Genomic DNA, 13,258 nt, shown 5'->3' with positions numbered 1-13,258 from the left:
GGACTCACTCCCCGAGCTTCTGTTTTCTGTTTTTAGAATGGTTCTATTTTCGAGAAATTTCAGAGTATACCTCTATAGAAATATCCTAGAGTCTAATCAGAACTTAAAATTCTCCACTTGTGAAGTCTCAGGGTCCGCTAAACTGGTTTCTGGCCATACATTTTAGTCTGTCCATCTTTCATTTTCTTCCTCCTAGTATACCTTGTTGACCTAAAACAGCCTGCCAGATAATTCTCTAGCAAAGGTGGGTTTATTTAGGATGAGCAAAGAAGAGCAATTTGGTGTGTGCAACCATGGCAAGCCACGTGCAAGTCCTGCAGGACCAAGGAAGAACTCTTTTATAGAGACAAAAAAGGCAGTTGGGATGCCTATAGAAAACAAATAGTCCATGGCTTCTTGTTGGTTGAGTCCTTACCAGGAAAGAAGACAGGTCTTTCTCCTTCCGGTGGGCCTCCACCATTGTCACAGTGTGTGAAAGACTCCTTTATGGCCTCCCTCTTGTGCTCATTCTCAGTCATTCAGCCATGTCCAACTTTTTGTGATCCTGTGTTCTGTAGCCTGCCAGGCTACTCTGTCCATGGGATTTTCCAGCAAGAATAATGGAGTGGGTTGCCATTTTCTCCAGGGGATCTTCCTGACCCAGGGATCAAACCCACGTCTCCTGTGACTCCATACATTGGCAGATGGATTCTTAACCACTGAGCCACCTGGGAAGCCATGTTATGGCCTCCCAACTCTATTTAATTGAGTTTCTGTTTAATTTTTCATAACCTAATAAAGAACACCAGTTCCCCAATCTCCCTAGATCTCCACAGCTACTGCCTCAGTTCGTCCACCTGGATATTTTCCCAGATTACTATGACAGCCACACCACTCTGCCTGGACCAGCTCTTCCAACTCCTCTGACCCTTTCCTTTGCTGCACATTCCAGTTTTGTCCATGACTCCTGCCCAGCATGTCTTTCTGACCGTCCGCACAGCAGAAAGCATGGGAGCTTGGCTGGACTAGAAACTGTCTCAGCTGCTCTCTATTCTGGGATACCAGCCCACTCTTTCTTCTGCAGATGGTTGGCGGCCCCATTGTTCTCCGCCTTGGTGGCTATGATAGCAGAGCACCCCTTCTGTTTCATCATGGCCCCACTGCTCCCACCTGGAACACAGTTACTGGAGGAACAGCTAAAATTGTTGTCACTTTTTAAAAATTTCAAGGTTAATATTTAATTTTTTTTCAAGTCAATGTGTAGAAAAATATGGAGCTTTGTGTAGGCTTGCACTCTATAATCACATCTCATGAGCTAATATTTTAATGACACCTCCTGGATAATAATTAGCTCAGCTCCTTACTTGTCATCTGCAAAGTACAGTCACTGTTCCAAGCTCACCAGACTCTGTTTTCTCCTCTTTTGTTCCCCAGTAACTAAGATATTAATAGTCTTCATTTGGAAAATGCTTCTTCCACCCATGCTAAAATTTCACCCTTGTACAGAATTTCCCAAGTCTTATTAGGTATACTTTGGTTGTGAGAGCAGACTTAAGTACAGTAACAAAAGAAATCGTCTAATTTTTCATTTAAATACATTGGATTCAGCCAGAAGAATCTGGCTAATGGCAGTATTTTGGTAAATAGCTTGTATTTTCTTCTTAAGAGCCTAGAATGTAGATCTATACTCTGTTGGTTTCTTTTTATTTTTTTAAATTTCATTTTATTTAATTTTTGGCCACACTGCACAGCATGTGGGATCTTAGTTCCCTGACTAGGGATTGAACCCTTGTCCCCTGCATTGAAAGTGCAGAGTGTTAACCACTGGACCACCAGGGAAGTTCCCTCTTTTTATTTTTAAAGTATTTGTAAAATAAAGGGGAATGGAGAGTTAGCCAGCTCTGGCTTATCCATACATTGAGCTTTACTGACAGTCTTTTCAAAGCAAACTTTGACATTTCTCAGTGATTTTAATGCTTGGATGTTGAGAGAATTCTGTGGGCTCATCTAAATGTCAAGTTTTGATAAGGTTATGCTCTGTCCCAAGAGCCCTATAATGCCTGAGTCAGTGCTGCTGCAGCGGGAACCATTGCTCTAGGGGTCAACTGAAGGACAAAGAGGGAAAATAGCTGGTATTACCTAAGCTTCAAAGAAGACTGGCTCATAGAGAATCAAAATTGCAGATTATTATAAAAATTTCCTCTCTGTACTCTGTGCTCCTACTCTCCTACTGAGCAGACAGACTGAGGCCAAGGCTCCATTTGTCACATGACTTTCATAAGCTTTCATTCTAACCAGTAGGCCAAGGCAGCATGCTGCATTGCAGTGGTTGGCGTCAACTCAGAATCAGTATCTAAGGTATCTAATAGCTCCCAAAAGTTTGGGGCATTTTCCTTCCCAAGGCATGGTTATTTTAATAATTGGCTGCAGGTCTTTCTGTGGGGAGGCTTAGAGGAGAAGTTTATAACATACACTTATGGCCATATTGCAGGGTCCTTCCTTAAAGGGACCCAGCCTTCCCTTCAGTCAAGGGCCTGTCCACAGCCTTTCTACCCCTGGAGCCTATTATGGTAATTCACCTACCTTGACTGTGAAGTAAAGAGCCACCACCTGGCCTCCGCCAATCCAGAGTCCTGTTAGTCTCAGTGAAATGGGAAAGCCCCGTTCTAAAGTGGGCTCTCCCACTACCACTTTGGCAATGCTTTTCACTGGTGCTTTCATTACTATGCGTATCTTACACTGTGGGAAAGGTAGCATCCTCTGGCCCTTCCCAGGGTATGGACAGGGTGGCTGGGGAAACTGAACATTTAGGTCCACTCCAAGATTCTTATCTCCCTGAAATTTTGGCCCTTCAACACCTTATTATCTGTAGGCCACCACTGAGTCCAGGCTTCAGTAAACTAGCCAACCAAGCTGTTAAAGCCAACTGTGGGTGCTCAAGTTAAATTCTGTTGCTTGACTCCCTATAAATACACCCCTATTGTTAATTTGATGCCTATCCAAACTTACATTTCATCCTCTTCAGTCTAATGTACTTAGAATCTACTTCCACCATGATATCCAGCTTTAATGAAACAGTCTCTACACATTCTGACCTACATACAGGCTAGCCACAAAAAGAAATAAATTTTAGAACTTTCAAAATAACATAGAGTATATTAGGATTTTGAAAAAAACTAAACTCTTGTTGGACAGGACACTTCTCTTTTGGCTCACATCTATCAGTCCTTGTAGAATATCCTTCCATTTCTCACAATCAAAACTTTCATGGTTATATTGAAGAGCCTTATCCTCTTAAATATGGAAATAAGGACAATAAAGATCCTCCAGAAGGGTTAGTGCTTTGAAACAACACATAATGAATCCAAGCAGAAACATAAAAAATCATTGTAAGGAGTAGTACCCAGGCTAGTAGGACTTGACTTTGCTTATATAACTGGTTCCTAACCGATATTAGAGAGCAGATCACTTTGAAAATCTGATAAAAGCTATGAATCCTCTCTAGAGAAAATGTATATAGATACAAAATATGCATTCAATATTCAGGTGCTCGAGTCCCTTGTTATCCTATTCATGAACCCATACCTTTCTGGACTGGTTCAAGGTATTAAAAACATCTAATAATAGAAAGTGTCCATAAGAAGATTTTTTTGGGACTTCCCTGGTAGTTCAGTGGTTAAGACTCTGGATTCCCAATGCGGGGGGGCCTTGATTCAATCCCTGATCATGGACTAGATCCCATATGTTGCAACGCAGACCCAGCATAGCCAAATAAATAAACACATATTTTTTTTTAAAAAAAGAAGAAGATTTTTTGGTTAGACATAAGTATAGAAAAAGGAAGCTCATAAGATACACACTATCAGTGTCCTTTCAAGTATCATCAATGGGAGAGAGAACTCTGGTTAAAAAAATCCATCAAATGTTCTCGTCCTGAGAGCAGGATAGGAGAGTCATCCTAACTTAATCTGAAGCCATTAACCACTCAAATGATCAGATTCCATTTGTTCTGGTCTCATACACACTAGACAAATTTCTGTTTATCATTTGGCCCCTTGGATAGCCTGCCTATGAGTCAAAAGGGCTTTGACCATAGAATATGAACAGAAAGAGTTCCAGTGTGAATTAACAAATTGGTATTCTGTCGTTTCCTTTAATAGGCATTCTCTGTGAGTTTGGTTAATTAAAATCCACATATAAAAGATAATTCTAGGTTTCTGAACTTGTATAGCAGAGGGAAATACCTCTATGAAAGATTACTCCTGATTTCTAAGTCTGCAAGGCAGAGAGAATGTAATAGATTTGTCAAGTTTCTAATTTAAATCTCTCAAAGGTGTTGTCTTAGGACAAAGAATCTGCCAGAGTCACTGAGTTTATTAATTTTATCCTGGGCCTAAATAAGAAGAGTAAGATGTAGAATTTTGAGACAGAACAAAGGGATTTAGGCTATTTATATACCTTCAGGAATTATAGGCACCAGTTACAGTCATGCAGTTTCCCATGACAACCAATTATTATGCAATACTTTGAGATTCAAAGTTTCCTACCAGAGGAAATAATAAATTTTTGAAGATCCATGTTTTAAGGAGAATTTTCAGATAACCTTACAAAGTTTCTCTTTAAAAAGGCTGTAAAATATTGAACAGGATGAATACAAATAAAAATCCTCTCATGAAAGATATAGTCTTATGACTATTTTCAGCCTTCATCTTTCTCTAACAAGGTCCTGAGAATGGCTTCCTTGCTCTGAATTCCATCTCTTACACCTTAATAACATTTTCTCTTCAGACTTTCTCTTTACTGGCAACAAGCAGATAAGACTACCATCTCTGACTTCAGGCAAGATTTTATTAGCCAGAAGTCAGTGGAAAATGCAAGATATGTAGAAATCTAGGAATTCCTAGTACGTCAAATGTGAAAATAATAAATTGTAGGAAAAATATTCATGTACCACTCAGTGCATGAATGTTCTCCTAAATAAAGTCTAAAAACTCTCAGTCTGGTATCTAAGTCCTTAAACACATTGCCCCCTTGTCCCACCCATGTGTCGTCTTTCTCTTGGAGCAGACTGTTCCAGCCAGCCAAACCGGTGTCTTCAGAGGTGGATTCCCTCTGAATCTGACTGCAAGACTCTAGTGTAGGTAGTTTATTTAGAGGAAGAAGGGGCCATCTGCAGGGGAGTTAGGGAAGTGACACAAGAAGGCAGCCAGTGAAAGGGTGTGTTACTAAGCCATGCACCTCGAAGGCCAACGAGAGCTTAATTCCACAGGAGAATTCTGGGAAAGGTTACAAAGTGTACCTCAGGATCATCTCACTGAGAGATAGGGGACCTGGGGTATTTTCCTCCAAATTGCATCCATCAGTCTTTGGCTGAGGGCTGGGAGTGCTAATCCCCCCAGCACATCCAGCCTGCTGAGTGTGGGTGAACAAGACAGCTTTCCGTGGTTCTGGAGCAACCCGCAGGCACAGAGATGGTGGGGTCTGAGGGAGACACAGCCTGGGCACTGAGAGTGTCTGCTATATTTTGTCCCTGCTCTAAATTAGTCTGTGCACTCCAGGCTTCTCTCCAAAAACCCAACATCCTTTCTTTCTTCAGAATTGTCTGGAAATCTTTCTCTCCCAAGAAGCTTTCTCTGAGTAACCCGAGCCCACTCTCAGGGTGTCTGCTAAGGTTATATGCCTTGAATGAGTGAAGGAGACTCCTACTTGGAGAAGTGAGACAAAGTGCCCTCCACCTCCCCAGCCCCTGAGGGCAAGAGCTTTGACGAGTGGACAACATCATTGTAAAGAAAATGGTGCTACTTCTGAGGCAACTCCTACAAGCGTACACAGCTTGGCAGGAAGGCAGGGGTTGATCTGCGAACTAGACTTCAACCTTCACTCACCAACTCAGCCAGGCATTGTTAGGTAGTGCACAACAGTATCATGGCAGCCCCGCCTACTGTGATCGTTCCTTTCCTCTAGAGTCAGCCAGAACTTAGATGTAGTAGAGCTGTTCAGTGGAGCTTGATTATATAATGAGTGTGTAAACTTGGAAGCAGTTCCCCAAGTATCTATTTGTATTAATTGATGTATTTTGTGACCAAAAGAATGGAGAGTAGGTTGTCCAGAATCAGTTGGGGAAGAAACAGAGGAAAATGTCTCTAGGCTTCCCTGGTGCCTCAGTGGAAAAGAATATGGCTGCAATGCAAGTCACAGGGGTTTGATCCCTCAATCAGGAAGATCCCCTGGAGAGGGAAATGGCAACTCACTCTAATATACTTGCCTGGGAAATCCCATGGGCAGAGAAGCCTGATTGGCTACAGTTCATCGGGTTGCGAAAGAGTAGGACATGACTTAGCAACTAAACCACCACCACCTCTTCCTGAGACCTGCAAAATATTCTCCACCAAGACACTGGAACAAGATTTCTGTCTAAACTTGACATGCCAAATGTCCATTTCATTTCATCTTCAAAGGGATATAAAAGAAGGAGGCAAAATATTGAGAAGAAACACTCACGAACTGTTCACCTATTCAGAGCATGTGGTGAAACCTGAAATGGGTAGCAGTTCTGAATGTGGGTATCTGCTCACTGACTAGGTACAATGGGAAAAGTTCAGTGGATTCTTCTTTTCTTTCAACCGTTTAAAGTTACAATTTACAACATTATGAAAATTAACTTAAAATTTCATCTAAAATCCCTTTACAAAGAAACTATTTTAATATCTGCGCTTCCTTTTTCATTTCTCCTCATGAATATGCACTTGCAAGTTTTACAGAGTCATCATTTTAACTGCCACATAATGTTCTAGTACCTCTAGTACCATGTCTTGTTTTTCAGTATCCCAAGTAAATTTTTATAAGCATCCTGTTTATAGATGCTTATCTATAGTTAGTAATCATTGACCATCTTCCACATCCCAGAGCCATAAAAGCCTTTCTGGTTTCTAGCTTCTGCAGCCCTTCTCTAAAATCAGCCTCACCCCATCTTCATGGTTAGCCTTTCACCAGGCAGTAGAGTGAGTCCTGACCTTAGATGTGTGGTAGTTAAGCACTTCTGGCTCAATAGTCACTGGTACAGATGTCGCTGCTCCAGCACCTTCTCTGTGCTAGATGCCAGACCAGGCTCAGGCAATTACAAAGATGTGTGAGAGAGATTCCTACTCTCAATTATTTTCTCATCCTGAAGTCTCAGAGTGCTCTTTTTCAGACCTGCACCCATATGCTGAACTCAATAATACTGAGTCAGTGGAAGTGTAGCAGAAGTGTCTATTTCATATAGATCTGTTTTTTCCTGCCAGCCAATATTGTGTAGTGATTAGGAGTCTGAGCTTTGGATTCAGACAATTAGAGCCCCAGTTTTGCCATTTACAAACCTGGGTGGCACTGACCAGCTTAATCTTTCCACACTTTGGTTTTCTTATCTTCAAAATGGACATAAGATCATGATCATCTTCATAAAGTGGCTTTTGGAGTTAAACACTAAAAAGAGACACATAACACTAAAAATAGAATCTTGCTCATAATACCATTCAGTAAACCCATGACTTGCACAGGGTCAGACAGGGCTACCACTGAGAGACAGCTTTCAAGTTCAAGACTTGCCCCACTCCACCCTGGGCACCAGGGAAGCTGGAGGGATGGAGAGAGGCTCTGCTGCAGGGGTCATTCTCATTGACTAGCTTTATCCATCAACATGACCAGAGCAACAGTTCCTCTGAGACCAGAGTTAGCAACTTGGCACCCAAAGAGCCTTCCCTCTATCCTCTCCAGCACCAAGAAGGAGCAGACAAGCAATGTGGAAAGAGGGATGGAGGGAGAGAGAGAGGGAAGGAAAGAAGGAGAGGGAGGGAGGGAGGGAGAGAAGGTGGGAGGGAGGGAAGGAAAAGAGGGAGGGAGGGAAGGAAGGAAGGAAAGAAGGAACGGAGGGAGGCCCAACTTTGGGCCTGGTTGGGGAGAGCAGAGCATTAGGTGAAGGCTCAGGAAAGGCTCACAGAGCAAAATCTTCATAGTGAGAATGAGAGGAAGCACTGGAGTCATTTAATTCTGGGTTAAATGGCAACCCATTCCAGTACTCTTGCCTGGAATATTCCATGAACGGAGGAGCCTGGTAGGCCACAGTCCATGGGGTCGCAAAAAGTTGGACACAAGTGAGCGACTTCACTTTCTTTCTTTCAAATTCTTGGCGTATCATGTCCTTGCTGAGAGAACCTAGTAAATTGCTTAACCTCTCTGGTTAACCCACATTTCTCACCTCTTAGCCCCTGCTACTCCATGCTCAGCCACACTGAACATGCTGTGCCTCAAACTTGCGTTGCACACAAGAAAACTACAGTCTCTGCAGATTTGCATGTAGCTTCCCCTTTACCTAAAGTAACCCGTTCTCCCAGCGCCCTCAGCCCACCGTAGCTGCTGCAGTCCCTTTCTTCCGGCCAGTTCCAGCTCTTCCTGCAGAACTCAGCTCCGGTGTCACTTCCCTGACCACTCGGCCTGCTGTGTGCTCCCAGACACACCAGAGCTGTCTCTGCTGGGGCATGCACCATGCTGCTCTGATGTTTCCTGTTGACTGCAGGCTCCCTCCAGAGCGCCATACCCCGATGGCTGTTTCAGTACCTGGGGCCTCACTGCTGGTCAGTAAGTGAGGCTGAATATTATTGAAACTGTGTCAGCTTTAAAGGGCTGGTTGGTTGGGTCGGCTTACCCAAAAGGGTAAGCATTCAACAAATATTTGTTGAGAAGAACGGAGTGGGGGAGTGAAGTTGAATAGAATGGTGGCTTAGAGGGTAAAAATCTGCCTGCAATGCAGGATACTTGGATTCGATCCCTGGGCTGGGAAGATCCCCTGGAGAAGCGAATGGCAACCCAGTCCAGTATTCCTGCCTGGGAAATCCCATGGACAGAGGAAAGGAGTCTGGTGGGCTATTGTCCATGGAGTTGCAAAGAGTCAGACACGACTGAGTGACTAACACTTTCATTTTCTTTCACTGATTATATCTAGCCGCATTATCTTTAGAATGGCAACACAGTCCAGTATTCCTGCCTGGGAAATCCCATGGACAGAGGAAAGGAGTCTGGTGGGCTATTGTCCATGGAGTTGCAAAGAGTCAGACACGACTGAGTGACTAACACTTTCATTTTCTTTCACTGATTATATCTAGCCGCATTATCTTTAGAATGGCAACACAGTCCAGTATTCCTGCCTGGGAAATCCCATGGACAGAGGAAAGGAGTCTGGTGGGCTATTGTCCATGGAGTTGCAAAGAGTCAGACACGACTGAGTGACTAACACTTTGATTTTCTTTCACTGATTATACCTAGCCGCATTATCTTTAAAGTCCACAAGATGTCAGTGTTTCTACCTGAGAAAAAGGAATGCAATAGTCTGAGATGAAGAGCACTGTCACTGATGCTAGAAATTAATTTAAAGTGAATATTGATATAGAGATAATGACTGATTGATTTAACTGAATAGATAATATATGCCCATGCCACAAAATTCAAAATGTCTATAGTGAAAAGTAAACTCTCCCTCCCTCCCTGCTTTCTTTCCTAAGCAGCCCCCTCCCAGCCATTTTGTCTACCTCAAGGGCAACTATTTTTATTATCCTTGCAGAGATATCCTAAGTATATAATCATATAAGTGTTTTTTTTTTCCAAATAACGTCAGTGGTTGTATACAAGTGTTCTGTGGCTTGGTTTTTTTCCACTTAAAATGACTCAGAGTATTCATATTAAAAGAGATAAGATTACCCTATTAGGAAATAATAATATTTTTAGCTGTTCCTAATGTATTTACTGTAAAATATATATTTGCTAATCTGATAGATGAACCATATCTCATTACAGTTTTAAAAAATGCTTTACTCGACTACAAGTATGTTTACTGACATACAGTAAACTGCATATAAATTTAATGTTGACCTATTTAGCATGTGAAACCATCACCACAACCAAGATAATAAACATATCCCATCACCCTCAAAGGTTTCCTTATGCTCCTTTCAATCCCTTCTTCCCACCAACATTTCTCCCCCCTCCCCATGCATTCACCATAGTGCTTTGTGTTACTATAGTTTTTATTTCCTAGGATCTTATATAAACAGAATAATATAGTATGTAGACTTTTTAAATCTGATTTTCATTCAGCACAATTATTTTTAAATGCATCTCTGTCATTCCTTTTTATCACTGAGTTGTATCCATCCATTGTGTAGATACACCACAATTTGCTTATCTATTCTTATACTGATAAATACTTAGATTGTTTTCAGTTTATAACCATCACAAGTAAGACAGTGACTTAGAAGTCATTTATGCTTCTATTTTGCTTGAGGAAATATCTGGAAGTGGAATGACTGAATCACGTGATAAGTGTATGTTGAAATTTTAAAGAAACTGCCAGACTATTTTCTAAAATGATTGTACCATCTGACAATCCTGTCAGCAGTGAATGAGTGTTTGGTTGCTCTTCATTCTCACCAATATGTGGGGTCAGCAGTTTTAATTTTAGACATTCTAACAGAAGTGTTACAGGAATTCATTGTGGTTTTAATTTTCATTTTCCTAATGAGTAATAATGTTGAGGGTCTTTTCATGTGCTTATTTCACTCTGATGAAGTGTGAAATATTCAACATATTTTCTTTTTTAAAAATTGCATTGTTTTCTTATTATTGAGTCTTCAGAGTTCTTTTTATGTTCTGGTACAAGTCTTTTATTGGATATATGATTTTCATATTTTTCCCCTTTTGTCGCTTTTTAAAAAGCTTTTGATTAATTGCCTATATTATTACATAATCCTCAGTAGATAAGTCAAACTTCTGTTCTACTGGTGGGGATATTGAGGTACAGATATTGAAAAAGTTTACAAAAAGTATTTACAGTATTCATTTATCTCGTTGGATATTGCAGAAATCAGCTATAGAACTTGTTGTGTAAATTCACTATAGATTGGCACTGCCTCCTTATAAGTTGAACTTTTTTTTTTTTACTGTGCTGGGTCTTCATTGCTGGGTGGGCTTTTGCCTCGTTGCAGCCAGCAGGGTGGTTGTGGTGTTTCTTGCTGGTGTTTCAAGCAGGTTTCTTGCTGTGGTGGCTTCTCTTGCTGCTGAGCAACAAGAGAAGGCTCTAGGGTGTCTGGGCTTAGTTGCTCTGAGGCACGTGGAATTTTCCCAGATAAGGGATGGAACCTGGGTCTCCTGCATTGGCAAATGCATTCTATACCACTGAGACACCAGGGAAACCCTAAGTTAAACATTTTGATAGTCAGTGGTTAGGGTTTTTTCCCTTTCTCACCAACTATAACTCCCAGTTAATGTACAATTTGTCTTAAGCCATCTCTCTTTATATCCTGATACCTTGATGATGGGCTTCCCAGGTGGCTCAGTGGTAAAGAATCCACCTGCCAATGCAGGAGGCACAGGTTCAATTCCTGGGTGGGGAAGATTCCCTGGAGGAAGAAATGGCAACCCACTCCAGTATTCTTGCTTGGAGAATTTCCATGGACAGAGGAGCCTGGCAGGCTACAGTCCATGGGATCACAAAGAGTCGGACACGACTGAGTATGCATGAACCTCAACAGTGGCTTTTGCAGAGTAAAAGTTTTCAATTTTGATGAAGTCTAATTTATCTCTCTCTTTTTTTTAATGAATGTTTTTGGTGCTGTATGTAAGAAATCTTAGCCTTACTCAAAGCCACAAAGATTTTCTGTTTTCTTCTAGAGCTTTTAGAATTTAGGTTTTACCTTTGGGTCTATGACTCATTTTGAGATCATTTTTGTATATGGTACAGGATATGGATCATTATAGTTTTGATTTGTACGTTCCTTATCACAGGTGTTGTTGAGCATATTTTCGTATTTAAATATAAATTTTTTTCTTCTGAGCTCTTTAGTCAAGTCCTTTGTTCCAGGCTGCTATGATTGGATATGTAGTTCATGTGCAGCTCAAAAGCCTGAGCTAATAGGAGAAGTGGAAGCAGAAATCTGGCAGCACAGGGCTCACTGAACCCCTTTCCTTAGTTCATCCCCAGGAAGACCCTGCCTTCACTGTGCCCAAGGTGTGGTATAAGCTAACACAGGCATTGCTTCTGCCCATTTATTTCTTTTCTTGCAGGTCTTTTCATATTTTATAGGCATTCTTTTATTACTTAGCCCTTCATCACTATGGTGCGAATATGTTTTTCCCAGATTGTCATTTATGTTTTTCACTGTTTATGGTATTTTTCCATCATAATTATATTTCATAGAGTCAAATATACCAGTCTTTTCTACTGTGGGTTCTGAATTTTGTGTCATACTTAGAAAGCTTCTCAACTTCAAAGTCATTTTTAAAAACATATAATGTGTATTCTAGCATTTTTATGGTTTCTTTTTTCACATTTCAACAGTTTGATTCAGTAGGCATTAATTTTGGTGGAAGAGTTAAGATTGAAATCCAATCTTTTTCCCCAATTGGCTCCCTAGTTGTCCCAACACCATTTACTAAATAATTCACCTACAGAGTTTTCATAAACAAATTTCTCATCCTTAGTGTAAAAAGTAACCATGTTACTCTGCCCAGAGGCTACATACTTCACTTTGAGTCCATGAGAAAGAGGCAGATGAGAAGAAAAGGAGGTGATATAAGAGATTTATTCTGCAAAATATTTCCCATGTGTGGTTAACGCTCACGATCTCTACATTTACAACATGGTACGTTAAAAAAAATCTGTTGTGATAGCAATAACCTCAACCATCAGAAAAAGATTAAATTATATTCACTACTTTCTATTTGTTAATACAGGAAAGTGGGCAATGCATTTGAGGGAAAAAATAATCCAGAAGATTTTTTGCACATACCCTTACACACAAAGACACAATACACGCACACACATTTTATTCCTCAGGAAAGCATGCTGTGTAATGGCTAAGAGTTTGGGCTCTGAGTCAGAAAAATCTGGGAATTGTAATAGTTTCAACTTCTAGGGTTAAAGTAGCGATTAAGAGAATTTGCTCATATAAAGTGTTTATTAGCTCAAGGCTCAGAATAAATCTCAGCATTCAGTATCCATTAACTTCTTCTGCTTTTGTAAAATGTTTAGATACGTTTCTCCAGAATTTCCCAGATGTGGTTTACATGTTGTCATTGGGGTATTGTGCCTTCATTGACTAGAGAGATTGCATGAAAGAAAAACAAACATAATTTGCAAAACCTGGAGGAAACTTACCTGAGCATTTATATAAATAACAGATGCAGGTGGGTTATTTAGCACAATGGTTGGAATATAGAAAATACTTAATAAAATTTAGGTGCTATTATT

Source organism: Dama dama, chromosome 1, assembly GCF_033118175.1.
Source record: "Dama dama isolate Ldn47 chromosome 1, ASM3311817v1, whole genome shotgun sequence".
NCBI classification, from domain to species: Eukaryota; Metazoa; Chordata; class Mammalia; order Artiodactyla; family Cervidae; genus Dama; species Dama dama.
This window is presented reverse-complemented; position numbering follows the sequence as displayed.